Below are 14,535 nucleotides of genomic sequence, written 5' to 3' on the forward strand. Positions count from 1 at the left end.
CATCAAGTCCTTTTTGCTTCTTCTAAATGATAACAAAATGAAAAAGAAAGCAGATGGGAAATACTGGAATATCGTTTTATTTTCTTTACACATGGTTTGCCAAAAAGTTGTATTTTGCTTTTTCTGTAATTGTCTCCTTAGTATTTGTGTCAAAAGTAATTAGGACTGCCAGGCAAAATGTATATTTATTTTTAATATTTATGTCTTATGAATTAAATTAATTATATGTCCTCTTTTGTTAAGTTACTAATGTCTAAAGTTAGAGTGGCTGAAAATGTTGCAAGGAGTGCATCCATATGCCAGTATGTCATAGCTTCTTGTCATATACAGGATTTTAAGGACATTAATTAGAAATTCTGGATGTCTAATTTATTATTAGTATAAAATATTTCTACAGTCAAGAGCATTTTACTTTCTCATAACTAAATAATTTTGGAGGATGACCAAAAATTGGTTTTTTTTCTCCAGTGAAATTTCTACCAAGAACATAAAAAAACATTTTTTGGAAGCCTTTGTATTCTAGTACTACTTCAGATATTTTTATGTCCTATTTAGAGGTGAGAGAAGTTATAATTTTTCCAGCTTTCACCCAACAGCAGCTTTGCCTCAAATGCATTGTAACTTAACTTTGAAAAGACATTTTCCAGTCTAGAAAGGCATTGCCATGTGTTGTGCACTGCCCATCTCTGCTAGAGGACGTTAGAGAAGGCAGTAGGAGTTTGTTTATTTTTCACATGAACTTTTTGGTAAAGAAGAGATAAGAAGGATCAAGAAGGGCTGGGTGAGAGCAATAGAGTTGGAAAGAGGAGAAAAGACATCTGTCTGCTCCAGAAAAGCAGGCTGCTTTTCTGTGGTTTTGAGTCTGATGAAGATAAACTGCCCATTGCCTCAGTGCCTGCACGGCTCTGAAAAGTTATCCTCTTGCTTGCTAGCACAGTGTGTGAGCACCCGTGAAGACTGAGGGAGCAACGACTCTGTGGAATGTGGTTATTTTCTAGTGTGCCCCTCGCTCTGCTCAGATGCAGCCAGAGTCACATCTGAGGAAAACAGGAAAGAATCCTAACCCACACCAAAGACATGGGAACTGTTAATAAAGGACTGTGTGTGTAGCATCACATATAATGTGGATATGTCAGGAAAGCACACATAGAAATCAAAAGGTTTGTAACCACTGGAAAGCAGTAGTGCTGAATTTCTACAAATACGTTAGATTTTACTATTGTGATCGCTGTTTGGGGGAAGTCAAGAGGATTCATATGAATTAATGGTTTTGCTTAGTGGACAAGAACCTTTTCAGTATCCATTTTGAGGGAGAGAAAACCAAAAATCCAATGCAATGGATTTATGTACTTTTTAATTTGACAGATGAAAAGTCTTCACTTGTGTCATACAGTCAAAGGGCTTTAACAGCTTGCAAATCCACTGAGAATAATTCATTAGCTAAAGGTTTTCATGAAACTTTTGGCACTGCACTTTTTTTTCCCCCCTACTTTCATCTTGTTTCAGAAAGTAAAGTAAGTGTTTCATTACCAGAGCCAAACCAAGGTACTCCTGAAAAGAGGGATGTGTCTACAATGTCTGAATAAACACTAACATATGCATGATCATCCAAATCTGATCCTTTAATGTAGATCCAGTCATTTATTCCAATTGCACATCACAGTAGTACACTCCTCAGAATAAAGGATCAGGGACATTTGTATAAAGCTAATCAGTTGCACACTGATCATTTGCACATTAAGCACATTTAAACTACTTTGGACCAATGTGCCAAAAGGTGTGCAAGTCACAGAAAAGAAACAAACCAAGGTTTTAAAGCTTCAGGTAGGTGGAAGAGTGTCAATGACTTTTATAGCTTGACCTACTTTAGAATACAGCCGCAGACACTCGTATCTGGAGCAGTTCCTCTAGTACAGAAGGGCTGAAGAGCAAATTCCCTCCTCCTATTGAAGCCCAAGCCCACAGTGCCATGGGCTTTCAGTACAGAAAGGATTTGAAGCCCAGGGCTTTGAGAATGCATGATGTTTACTTTTTATTTTGACACGCACTAATTTAATATAGTTGCCATCTGGTTATTCTGAAGAAACTATGTCTACAGCAACCCGTGTAGTTTCCCTTATAATGTTTTTTTTTTTTTTTTTTTTTTTTTTTTTTAATATATATATTAGAAAACAGATGTGGAATACCCAGTAGCAATGATGTAGCAATGTGCTCCTTGGCTGTGGGAAGATGTATCTTTATATGATTTAGGAAACAAAGCATAAAATGGTTGTCTATTAATAATAACTGTAACCTTGATAGTGTAAGGATATGCGCATTTTTTCCTGACACTGTTACTGACATTACCGTGTTTTTGCTGGGCTGTGATTCTGCAGTGTTTCACATCTCTCTTCCTCTGGATTAGTATGTGTTTTGTACATATTAATGTATTTCAAGTTTTCATTTATTTGTTGGTGTTTTTTTTTTTTTGTAAATATATTTTCCTATGAAAACGATCCCGAATTCATTGTGATGGACAAAGCAGAAGTGAAATTACCAAACAAGTAGGGAATGTAGAGCTGTCGGCACCTAACTGCTTTGAAATAGACGGGTAATTGGCACTTGAGGGGACGGTGAAGGCTGGTTCATACTCGCGGCTGATGACACCGATAGCCGTCAGCGCAGATAACAATGTGACTTAAAAAAAACCCCCGGCGTTTCAAAGCACCACCTCAGCAGCGCTTGCTCGTCAATAGCGGTAACAATGTAGCAGCCGCAGGAGCCTTTTCCCCGCTCCGAAAGGGAATCGCGGCTCATCCGCCCGCCCCGTTCGCTCATTCCCGGGGGTGCGGACCGGGGCTCGCCGGGCGCATCTGGGCGCGGGCCGGAATCCCCGCAACGCGCCGGGCGCTGCACCCGGGGCCTGGGCGGCATCCCCGCATCCCCCCGCCTCGCCGGCGGCTTTGTTACCGGCCGCCCGCCCCCGGCGCCGCCCAGGCCCGCGGGGCTGCGGCCTCGGCCCCGGCCCGGCCGCCCCCGCCCACGGCCGTGCCCGATCGCGGGGAAGATGCCGGCGCGGAGGCGGGGGCTGGCGGAGGGGCGGGGGGCGCGGCCCCGCCGCTGAGACGGAGCGGGGGCGGGGGGCGGCGCGGGCGCCCCTGCGCGGGAGGCGCTCGCCCCGCCGTGGGCGCGGAGGGGCCGCCGCCGCCGGCGGGAGCCGCGTGCCGCAAGGACGGGGTGACTCCGGCCGCCGCCCGGCTCCGCAGCGAGCGGGAGCCGCCCTCGCCCGGAGCCCGCCGCGGGCGCGGAGCCGCAGTGCGCGCCTCGGCCAGGTGAGTGGGCGCCGGTGCCCGCGGGAGCCGCCCGCGGGGCCGGGGACGCGGCGCGGGGCTCTCCGCGATCGGCGGCGGGGCCGCGGCACCCGCGGGACTCCGCTCCTCGCCCCGGCGGCCCCGTCATGCGGGTGGCTCGGGCGCCGCGCCGCCGCGGAGCCCCGCAGGGTTCCGCTCGGCCAGATTTAAATCGTTCGGGGCCATTAAATTATAACTGGTTTCCTGCCCGGGGAAAGCGTTCGGTACTTCGTGTGCCGCGTTTATTTCCTCCGGGCCGTCCCCCTTCGCCGTTTAGTGTATTTATTTATTTATGTATCAGGCTGTTCTCCAGGTTCTGTGTAGCACTGTCCGTGGTGGGGAAGAAGGATCGCTGCAGTTTTCAAGCGTGTTGTTTTCAAAACAAGGGGACTTAATGTGTCTTTCTATTCCTGTAAGCACGAAATTAACAGCACAATGACAGTACGTGTGTGGGAAAAATAGGTTTATATTCGTGTGCTCGCTGTTCTGTCGCTTGTTTGTTGATGTGGAGATGTTGTTATTTTCATAGTGCGTTTTTGTCTTTTTATCTCAACCTTTTCACTGCACATCACTACAAAACAGGGTATTTGAGAAAAATTAAATTCTCTTTTGGCCTCTATGATGCCAAAATAAAAGACAGCGTGGTATATGTAGTCAGTAATAGAGTTACATAATTTATTATTGCTTATTTTGTTTCTGGATATATGTCAGGCACACGGAGAGAGTATTTTTATAAAATATTTTTTTCCCCCCTCCTTTTTCTGGGGTGCTGTGTGACAGTCTTTGCGCTACACTACATTGCACTAGAATATTTGCAAGAGATTCGGCCCTGAACCACTCCTGTACCCAAAATACCATCAGGGGCCTTACCTTGCTTCACTTTGGTGATGTCCAGGGCTGCCTCCTGTACGCTCCAAAATTTATTTTGTAGATTTTTTTTTTCCTGCCCCAACAATTACATTATTTTCTTACTTCTTTAAAAGAAGTATGTCAAACCTTTATAAATATTTCAGGAACAGTTATTCACAGTGCTAAGGTACAGGAGGAAATCTGTGTCATGGACGAATTTAAAAACCTTCTTCTTATATGCAGGTGAGCTGTTTGCTCACGTATTAGACTTCTTTGGAAAAATGTCTTTACGAGATGATAATGTATGGTTGCAGTATCAGGCCATAAGGCATGATGTCATTATTAGCATATGAAAGGAACAAGCCTAATGGTGCCTTTCAATCAAAGCTGCTGTTCAGGCTCTAAATTTGCAAAAGTGTGGTGGTTGCTTTTGTGTCAGCTGGAGCTACCACAGTGGATGTTAAATGTTAGTCCATATATGTGTGTCTATCTTTCTGTCCGTTCTTATATCACCTTAAAAGGGGCTCTGAGATTCCATGGAGCTCATATGGTTGACTGGCAACCACTCTTAAACTTCTCCTTGGTAGTAGTTTAACTTGACAGAATTGTAGTTGAAAAGCCTCCCTTCTGTCCATCTGTCTTTATAAAAACAGCCTTCTGGTGATGCCAGAGCAAAGCCGTGGTTTGTTAGCACTATGGGTTTAGTTTGGCTTGGAGCATTCACCAGCCTCTGCAAGGACCCTCTGTCTTCCTTAAAGACCTATTACCTTCTTGCTATTTGTTTTTTAGAGTGAATTTAGCTAATGGGCATTTCTACTTGTCTTACACTTCCAGTGTTTTTTCAAACCTGGTAGAATGCACAGTGTTGCACCTTTAAGAAACTCTATGATAGTACAGTGGCTGCCAGCCAGAAACAATATACTGTTTTGTAAGATTTCCTGAGAAGAAATTGAATGAATTTTGTGTTTTCCCCTTTATAAGATTAAGTAGTAATACCTAATGGAAAAGAAATTAACTTTTTCCTTTATGTGCCAGCACGCTCTAAACTGCAGCTAAAGCTTCAGTATGCTGCAAAATAAGGGGGATTTCTAAGTATGAGACTCAATCTACAGCTTAAATTCTTGAATAATTACATTATTACAGTAATTCCTCTTCCTTTTTTTCTTTTCAATCTATCTCAGCATTTTGTTTGTTCAAAAACTCCTTCAGTCAGTCAGTGGCAGAATGCTTAGGGTATTGCATTTACTCCATTGACTAATGAAGCACCTGTTCAGGTAATGTTACTGAATCATTGAAAATGAGATGTAAATAATGTGTTTAAGATTTAGTAGCATGTTCAAAATCCTTTAGTCGAGACTGTGTCCAAAATGCATGCCTTTCACAGCATGGAGTGCTCTGAGTGGCTGAGCCTAATTTTGTTTGATCGTCCTGTCATTATGCATGGCACGGTCATAACCTTTGTCTTCACCTTGTCCCTTGCTGATCAGAGGGGGAGATGCTGGAGTGTAGCTACCACCAGAAGAAAGGGTATTAATTTCATTACCAACAGATGCAGCAGAACTGACTGTTTCATGTAGAAGTTCTCTAACCTAATGGTGACATACTCTTGCAACCTTGGGAACATGTTTTGATGCTTTGAAGCTACTCGGTGGTACGTGAGGAGTTTCTTTAATCATATCAGGGCCCTTTGGCAACTGAGAGTGACACGATCCATTATTTTGATATTTGAGTTCAGTATCTGAGAAAAGTTCCACGTAATTTCTATTGAAATTGAAGTGAACTGCATGGCTTATATAGACAATGATGCAGGGTGGCTGTGATGTGCCTCCACAACAACTTGCTTGTGGTCAGTTGGCCTCTAAGTGAGGAAAGGGCTGAAAATACCCATATCTCTGGCAGTAGGATAGAAAATGGTGGTACAGCTTTGTGTAGCTTGGGTGTGTGTTACAAAGGCATATCTTTGTGGGAAGTAGGATATGATGCTTATAGAAGAGTTCAAGTAGCACTTTTTGGTTTTATATTTTTTTTACAGAAACATAGACATAAGTGCTTGAAACATGTCTTTTCTTAAAACTGGTTGCATACTTGAAAGTAGCACAGCAGTTGCGTGCTCTCTTCTGAGCAGTTGTGTTAAATGACTGCTGTTGGATTGTGAATTCTCATTGGAAGTGCAAGCCCTGACTGTTGGTTGGAGTTGGAGTTGGTAACTCATGTTACAAGGGGATGTGTTTCAGTCGTCCCTTCCAACACCCGGGAATCCTGTTACTCATTTTGGTGATAAAGTTGGTGTTAGGTTTCCAAGTTCTGCTGACAGGATGAACGTGTTTAGCTTTTGAAGCAAATGGGTGGTCACAGCCTTCATCTCACTCTGTGTTACCAGTGGGGAGCTGTTCCTCCTTCTCATGATATCTGGTAGTACTGGGGAGAGAAGGACAAGTGATCCAGGCCAAGTCTGGTTTGGATGTAGCCGTTGGATAACCATGGCTGCCGTAGGAACCCAATGCCTACATCCAAAAATAGCCACTATTTTGAGTTTTGTTACATTTGCACGGTTTTGTGTTACAACTGTATTTTTCTATGATTGGGCAGGACTAGCATGCTGATACCAGTTGTTTAATGAACAATAACACTTTTCATAATTTGTTTCACAAATTTGTCATAAAGTAGGCAGTTTTGAAAAAAAAAATGACAATAATTATGTTTGAAAGAGAGGTTTGAAAGAGGATCTTTTCTTTGAAGTGTAGTTATCAATGTTTCTACATAGCACAGTTGCAGCTTGTGCGTGTGAAACAGTAATAATTGAAATGAATTTGAAATTGAAGCATGAGTCCCTCATTATTTGACCAAAAAGACCCTACTAGTGCAGCCAAACCAGTCCTAACAGCTCAAGTAGTGCATTGTTTGTACTTTAGCACTAAAGAAATGCCCCAAAGTGGATGATTAATGGGTCATTTGAATTGTTTGCTTTTAGAGGCTTAAGCAGTCATTGTGGTGTAATTAACGTTTGGGACTTTTTTCATGGTGTTAGCACTGAAAATGAAAAAAATGTTGAAAATAAAGACTAGGATGTTGAAATAAAATAAAAAATAACTATTGTTGAGCTGGTGCTTCTTGATGTTGCATCATGGCATCAGCAGACAAACGGGGGAGCGGTTCATCCAGTGTTTTGGTTCAGATTTCTCCAAGTCTGTGCCTCCATTCATTTGCGAAGCTGTATACACACACATGTAACTTGATTTGTGGACTTTCAGTCATAAGAACTTTAATAGCATCGTCAATATCCCCATATGCCTTGTATTGACCACCAGAGAAAGCTATTGGGTAACAAAAATTAACATTTTGATAAGAAACCCACCTAAATATTGCATGGAGGACAGTCAGATGTGTTTTGCTAAGTGCTGTGGTGGCCAGGATCCATTGGCTAGGATCCACTTGAAAAATCAGATTAAAAGTTTTTGTACTTGACAAATCCAATGTCATTAGTTTAAAAATTCCCTGAAGGCTAGTATTGTAATTAGATGAGCCCAAAGCATACAGCAGTAAATTTCATTTTCTTCTAGGAATGACCAGTGGCATCATTAGAAAAAGAAAACATTGACTGATCCTTGTCAGGTAGAGTAGCCACAGTAGGAAGAAAGTTTTCCAGGAATAAATGTGACAGCTGGAGCCACAGCACGTCATGGTGAGTGGAGTGGATCAGCCATAGCCTGGTGGGAAGTGGTGTGGTCCCTAAGGATCCTGCTGAAACAATGCTCAAAAGTGATAATTCACTGGTTGCTTCATATCAAGGGCACTGGATATTACATGTTGAGCAAAATAGTGTTAAAAGAATTACAAAACCAGCAACTCCCTTTGGATCCTGAATTTGGATCCAAAATCCTCCCTTTGGATTTTCACAAAAGTCCGTCTTTGAGTGATTCCTTCACCTCGCTCTCACAAGAGCACGTGAGCTTCATAGTGCTGGGCTACAGCATTCCAGCTTCAGAAGTATTTGTTCAAGGGTGTGTTTTCTTTATTTAAGAGGCTTTTTAAAAAGGCCAATCTGCTTAGTTGATCTTATTATTCTCCTGCATGATTACTGATTGGAGTCTGTTTTGAGCTGGTAGTTTGATAAAAGAGATTTCTCCTACTAGATATAAGGAGTAGAGATTGTAAATGTATCATCTTTAAAATGTAGCCATAACTACATAAACCCATATTTTATGTTTCTTGCTTCATTGCTCTGATAAAAATGTCTACATTGTTTTCGCCAACATAAATGTCACCGTCATGGAAATAGTTCCCTAAATATTTATATTGTAAAGGAAAATAACAAAAATACAACTTTCACGCTCTGAGTCTTGCAGAACGTCCCCTGGGGAAGGTGAGATAAGGCTGGGGCTGTACCTGCTGAACCTGAGTGCTGTCATTGGGTTGTGGCACTGTCCAGGTGTCAGAGGCTCCCTGGCCTGCCTTGGGCCGGTGTCAGCAGCCCGAACTGCGAAGGGCAAGCCATGGGTAGGGACTGTCCCAAATTGGATTAGGGACAGGACAGGCCTGTTCCCTGGGACAAGAGCATTCAGCATGTGCTCTCTCCTGCTTGGCTTCAGCACCTGGCCTGTTCTCATACAGGTACAGGGGCAGCCATAGAGATGCTGCTGCATGTGTGCAGATAAGAAAAAGCTCTGATTGAACGCTTTACCTAGACAGAAACAAGAGGCCACTGTCACTAGGAGAAAGCGACACTTAAGGAAGTTTGGTGCATGTTGTTTCATATCTGTGTGTCTATATAAAAAAAATAAATACATATACACACACATTGTTTCATCTAACAGCCATCTTATGTTTTGAATAATGCCATGTTGAGCAATGCCCAGACCTTCCCAAAATGCTGTTAGGATCTTGTAAGTTGTGTAGCCAAGTGTCCTCATTAGAGTAAATGTCACAGTTCTCGATTGCCTTACATGGTGTTTTTGTGTCAAATAATCTCCTGAGTGTGTAGATATGACATCACTAGTCTGTTTCATTCCCTAAAATGTGTTTTGACTTCCTTGGAATGAAATAACTTTCAGTAAAATACAACTTTGACCTAGTTCAACTTTCATAAACAAGCCCTATTAAGTTGAGTGTGTGCTGTGATCTTGCTCTAAGCTTGGGTAATACGTCTTATGTTGGGCTGTTAGGCTGACAGGCTGATATTTTTCATTATGAAGCTATAGGTTAGTGTAGAGAGCCACTGCAAGCACTGTGGTGCTGCTGCTCAGCAGATGTAAAATTTCACACTCCTTAATGTTCCACAGACCTCTTGATATTTCCCACGTCTTGCCTTAGTTTCAGTGCCATATATTTAGTTGCACTGAACAGTGTAGATGTGTATTTGTTCCCAATACCAAAGATATAGGCTTTTTCATGCTTGAGAAAGGTTTTAGGGGTTTTTTAATCTCTTTAGGCATTGTATAAAACATACTGTAAATTTACAGATTATGGAAGGCTACATTTTATAATTGATTTATGAATACCATTATATTAAATAGGTAAATAAAGTCAAGTTGTCAAACTTCATGCTTTAAGAGGTGGACTAATTTTTAAAATGTTATCCTTATTTTCATTAAATTAATTTGATTGGGTGTTTTTTGTTTACTTTATTGGGTATTGGGTTTAATTTTGCCTGGTAGTTTTAAGAATACTTTTTTCCAGTGAGATCTTGTGTCTTTTAGAAACTGACTCACTTTTGGAAGAAACCTTTGCTTTTATGTTGCTTCATTTCCTCTTAATACTGATGTTGATACTGACTGTGCAGAGGCATAGACTTAAGTACTGGGTTTCTGCTTAAGTCAAGAGGTAATAGGCTTTGGCTTAGATACACTACAAATAAGTCTGGTTTTGATTTATGTTGAGCTTAAGATGCACTTGCCCATCTTGATAGGGTAAACCACTAAGTGCAACAATTAACTGCCAAGGCTTTAAGAACATGAAGTCGGGAGGTTTTTAAACCTTGCTTATGCTTATCTTGGTTTTTAAAGAGTTTAAAGTACTATAAATAAAAGAAGTGTTCAACACCTCTTGGTATAAGCTTCAATTGTCAGCTGTACAAAGGGTATATGAAGTCAATATGAGAAGGACCAATGCATATATTTAATTTTTCTCTTAATGGGAGAACTGCCATGGATTTGCTTGAAAGAAGCCTTTTTTTTTTTTTTTTTCCCCCAGACTCTGTTGGTCATTAGTATACTGCTGGGTTTTCGTGATTTTTTAGTTATAGAGTGCACTTTGAATCTGTTCATGGAAGAAAATATAAGTCTTGGGTCTTGTGCATGTCACTCTGTCTCCTTTCCAAGGTTTGTGTTGTTATTGTCACCACAGAAGTGCTTTTCTTTCTGGTACTTTGATAAAAAATTATCCAAACAAATGAGAGACTGTGGTGGAGGAACAAAGCACAAGCATTGACAAACTCTCAGTTACTCAGTCTGGAAAAACAGAAATACTTCTCATTAAATCTTTCTTTAGTGTGATATCAGGGGTACTTTTTGCTTTAATATGTGGAAAATTTTCTGTCACATTCATGTGAGTTTTGAATTAATTACATTCCTTTATTAATGCATAAAGCAGTTTGGGCTATCTCTATATTAAACAAAGACTGTTATTTGAAGCATGCATTGATTAACCACATGTGAAACGTTGCATGTTGACTTAGTGTCTAAGCTGGTTATGTGTCATTTGGAAAAGAAAAAGCAGGATTGAAAGAGCAAAGGACTTAGTTTTCTATGGGATATGCTTCATGACTTGTGCTGTAAGACAGCTGCAAGCGGCCTTTATTTGTCAAATAATTATTGTGATCTTAATTCGCAACCCTAACATAAATTGATGAATGTTTACTCATGTAAGTAACCCCATGAAAAATCACTATTGGAATCATACCTTGTTAGTACAGAGCTGGTTGTGAAGCCCCTCCCTGCCCCTGGACAGCAGCAGGGCCAGGACAGTCAGGATCCATGGAGTATCACAGCAGAGTCTGCTTGTGTGCTCCTGCTGCTGAGGATGGCTTGTCCTTTTGATCCTCCTCTATCCAAAATACATTTGGAATGTAAATCTCATTTGTTACCTCTTGGGAAAGCAGTAATGAAATCTTTTACTTTCAGACTGATGACCTAAGACAGGTGTGGATTGTTGAAGGCTAGAAGTTGTTTTTTAAGGGAGGAGAAATTAAGGGAATTGCATCCTATGAGTAAAAACTGAGTCTTCTCATTCTTAATGATTTGAAAAAGGGAAAGTGGTCTTGTGTATAGTAATGCTGCTGTTGTTTTTCTTACTGTTTTCAGACTTACTGAGGTTTTATGAAAAAGGACATGCTTGTATGCCTGGTTCCAGCTAATCTAGGTGGATATAATGCTTAATTGGGCTACTGTGATTTACACTTCTTAGATCAGGCCAAGTACAGTTTAAATTGTTTAGTGGATTAACAGGATGTAATCTGCTTTGATTGGCGTATCTGGTCAATTTTCTCTCATTCTGTGCAATGGACTAAGCAACTAGTTGAAAAAAATTGGTGAAATGTAGTTTGCTGCAAAAAACTAGCAGAAGTATTGCATGATATATTCACATTTCCTGTATATGGGGAGAAAGTTTTCTCCTATGAACATTCTGCTTTCTAAATTACTCATTGGGTATTTGTGTTACTGCATAAGCTCTTTGATCTTTGTAAAATGTTAGATAGATTTGAGTGAAGACATTTTATCTCACTAAAATGTAAATAGATGTAATAATATTTTTTGCAGGTCTTTACTTAAAAGTTCAGTTCTTCTTGTCATTACTCACATGAAATTAAAAACAATCCATGTGTGATCTCTTAGAGCATGAATGTTCCAAGATGTAGTTAGGTGCTAGAGCCATACCTTCACCTGCAGGTGGTATCTCACTTACCTATAGTTTGTAATAAGTAGCATGGCTAGAAATCTGAGGTGAACAGAATATCACCTATTTTACAGTTAGCAGGAATGGAATTTTCAATTCTCAACTGACTGAAGTTTTTATCTGTTATTCGCACATGGAAAAGTCCCAAGGAATAAAGAGCTAGAAGTGTTTACAGCGCTGTTCCTACTGGACTGTGCAGGAATTTTTTTTGTATAGGCTTTTGTAGTGTAAAGGTTGAGTTGGACTGTGAACTGTCCCACGGGGGTGTGGATCTGGCACAATGCAGTTAGCAAAGCCCAGGATTAATGCTTGAAGAACTGGGGATAAGATGCCCTTGGTTGTAAGGATTCAGCTGCGGAACCGTCTGCCAGATCAGATCAGTGACATCTGAACTCCTGCAAGTGCTTCCAGATTTTGAGTTTTGAGGAAACCTTTTCATGACAAGTGATGTCTCAATGCGAAAACCTTCCCCTTGCTGCCTTATCATGGAATCAGAGAATGTTAAAGGGCTGGCATCTAGTCCCAACCCCCAAATTTGTCTCACTTTCAAAAAACATGTAGTAAAAGAAAGAGTGCTTTTGTTCCTTAAATCTGGCAACCTCTATTAAACCTGTTTAGGAATTCACTGTTGCTTTTGATTTACAGATACTGTAATGTTGGTCTTGGGTGTAGCATAAAACTCAAACTCAGCACACATCTTCCTGCCTGTTGAAACCTAGAATAGGAATGCAATGGATCCCCCCCAAAATCAAGCTTCATAAGTATCATACCTTCCTAGAAACAGTGCTCCAAAAATAGTTATGCCTGGCTTACCCTCCAAATTTGAGTGATAGTTCAACCATTATGGAACTGATTATTTTAAATTCAACTTCCCTACTGTAAGAGTCAAGTGATTTTTATGTAATATTACATTGTGAGATTCCTTTTCTCCCAATTATTGCTGGTGTGTATTTAAGGTGGTATTTTAATTGGGAAACCACAAAACTCTAATCAATTTAACCAATTTATCAATTTAATTAGTGTTTTAAGACTATGTGTTCTGAAATGTCACGTATCCATTATCTTGAAATTATTCTTTTGATTACATTCTTTGAAGTTTTCCTATCTTATCATCTAATATGTCCCAAAGTGCTTTCTCTTCTGGTTTCCTTCCTCTGCCGCTCTCTCTTTCTGTTTTGTCTTCAGGCATCTCTGCAATTATCTTGTCATTCTCATCCCTCCTCAGACCTCCAGAAATTTGGATTTCTGCAGTTCTCTGCATACACATTCATACCCATGGCTTTTGTCATCCTTTTCTTGTCCTTTTTGGTTTAGTAAGGATGGGAGCCTGGAGAGTGAGGTTTTGATTACCCTTGCACAGGGTAATAGAAAAAAACCCCTGCTCATTAGAAAGAAATATTGTTTGGGTCACCTCTGAAGATAGCCATGCTGGCCAGCCATGGGACTGCCAAAATATGAATTAAAATGAGGGTTGTGTTCACAGAAACAGGGGATGTGATTAGAATTCAGCTCCATCTCCCTTTTTCCTGGTCTGTAGCAGATGCCTTGGGTCACCTTTTTTATCAGCTGCTGAACTCTGCTGGTGTGGTAACATTTTTTAAAGATTCTGCATCTGAGAGACTGCAAGTCCTTGATGTCAGATTTTCTCCTGTGTGTCAGGACAGGGTGGCACATGGGAGCTTTTGCTTTCACCTCCAGCAGCTTCCGTGCATTGGCAATGAGGAGGAACATTCACTTGAGATTTTTTACCTCTCTTCTTTGATGGAAGAGTGGGATGCTGCTTTCCAAAACAAGCAAATGGAGCAAGAACTGATCGGGATCAATCTGCAAACTCATTTGCTTCAGCTATGCTTATGGCTTTTTTTAGCCGTTGGAGTGAGTTTTTCTGTTTTTTTAATAGAACCTAGCCATAAAAGATTAAGGTTAGTACCAGAACTTTTTTTAGTCTCTTCAGAAAATTAAAAATATAGTGGTATGCCCACACACAAAATACTAATTTTAGTTAAGATTTTTTTAGCAAAATCGTGAAATTGTTAGAGCCATTTCTGAGCTGAGAACACATTTGTAAAATTTTTTAAATGTTTTCTGCATATGGTAATTTTAAGCACGAGTCTGAAATAGTCCACAGTGCTTTATTAGGTTTTGATAAATAATTTTATCAGAAGCCAGGAGTGTGAGTAATGTGCAAATATAAATGTTTTATGTGTACTTTAGGCAGACAATAAGTACTGCAAAATAGAAGCACCACTAACATGCAGCAACTGACGTACCTGAATAATGAAAACCCTTATTGAATTCTTTTAGGGCAGTGATACTTTGAGCTCTTTGACACAAACTAATTTGTTTGAATTTCTGGACAAAATATTTCCTCTGGCACTTAAGATGTCCAGAAACCTTTTGTATTCCCTTTTGCTTTGTTAGGTTTGAATATCATGATTAGCATCAACACTTAGAAACTCTGCACAGT

General features: G+C 40.6%; 1 protein-coding gene across 1 annotated transcript in view; it reads left to right on the forward strand.

Annotated features, from left to right (window-relative positions):
- The first annotated feature begins 3,248 nt into the window (after positions 1-3,248).
- Positions 3,249-14,535, forward strand: part of HECW2 (HECT, C2 and WW domain containing E3 ubiquitin protein ligase 2) — a 152,418-nt gene continuing 141,131 nt past the window's right edge. Inside the window, exon 1 of the mRNA XM_040070394.2 lies at positions 3,249-3,311. The gene's annotated coding sequence lies outside the window, so the exon portion shown is untranslated. The remainder of the gene's footprint in view (positions 3,312-14,535) is intronic.

The sequence above is a fragment of the Hirundo rustica genome, chromosome 7 (genome assembly GCF_015227805.2).
Source record: "Hirundo rustica isolate bHirRus1 chromosome 7, bHirRus1.pri.v3, whole genome shotgun sequence".
NCBI lineage: Eukaryota > Metazoa > Chordata > Aves > Passeriformes > Hirundinidae > Hirundo > Hirundo rustica.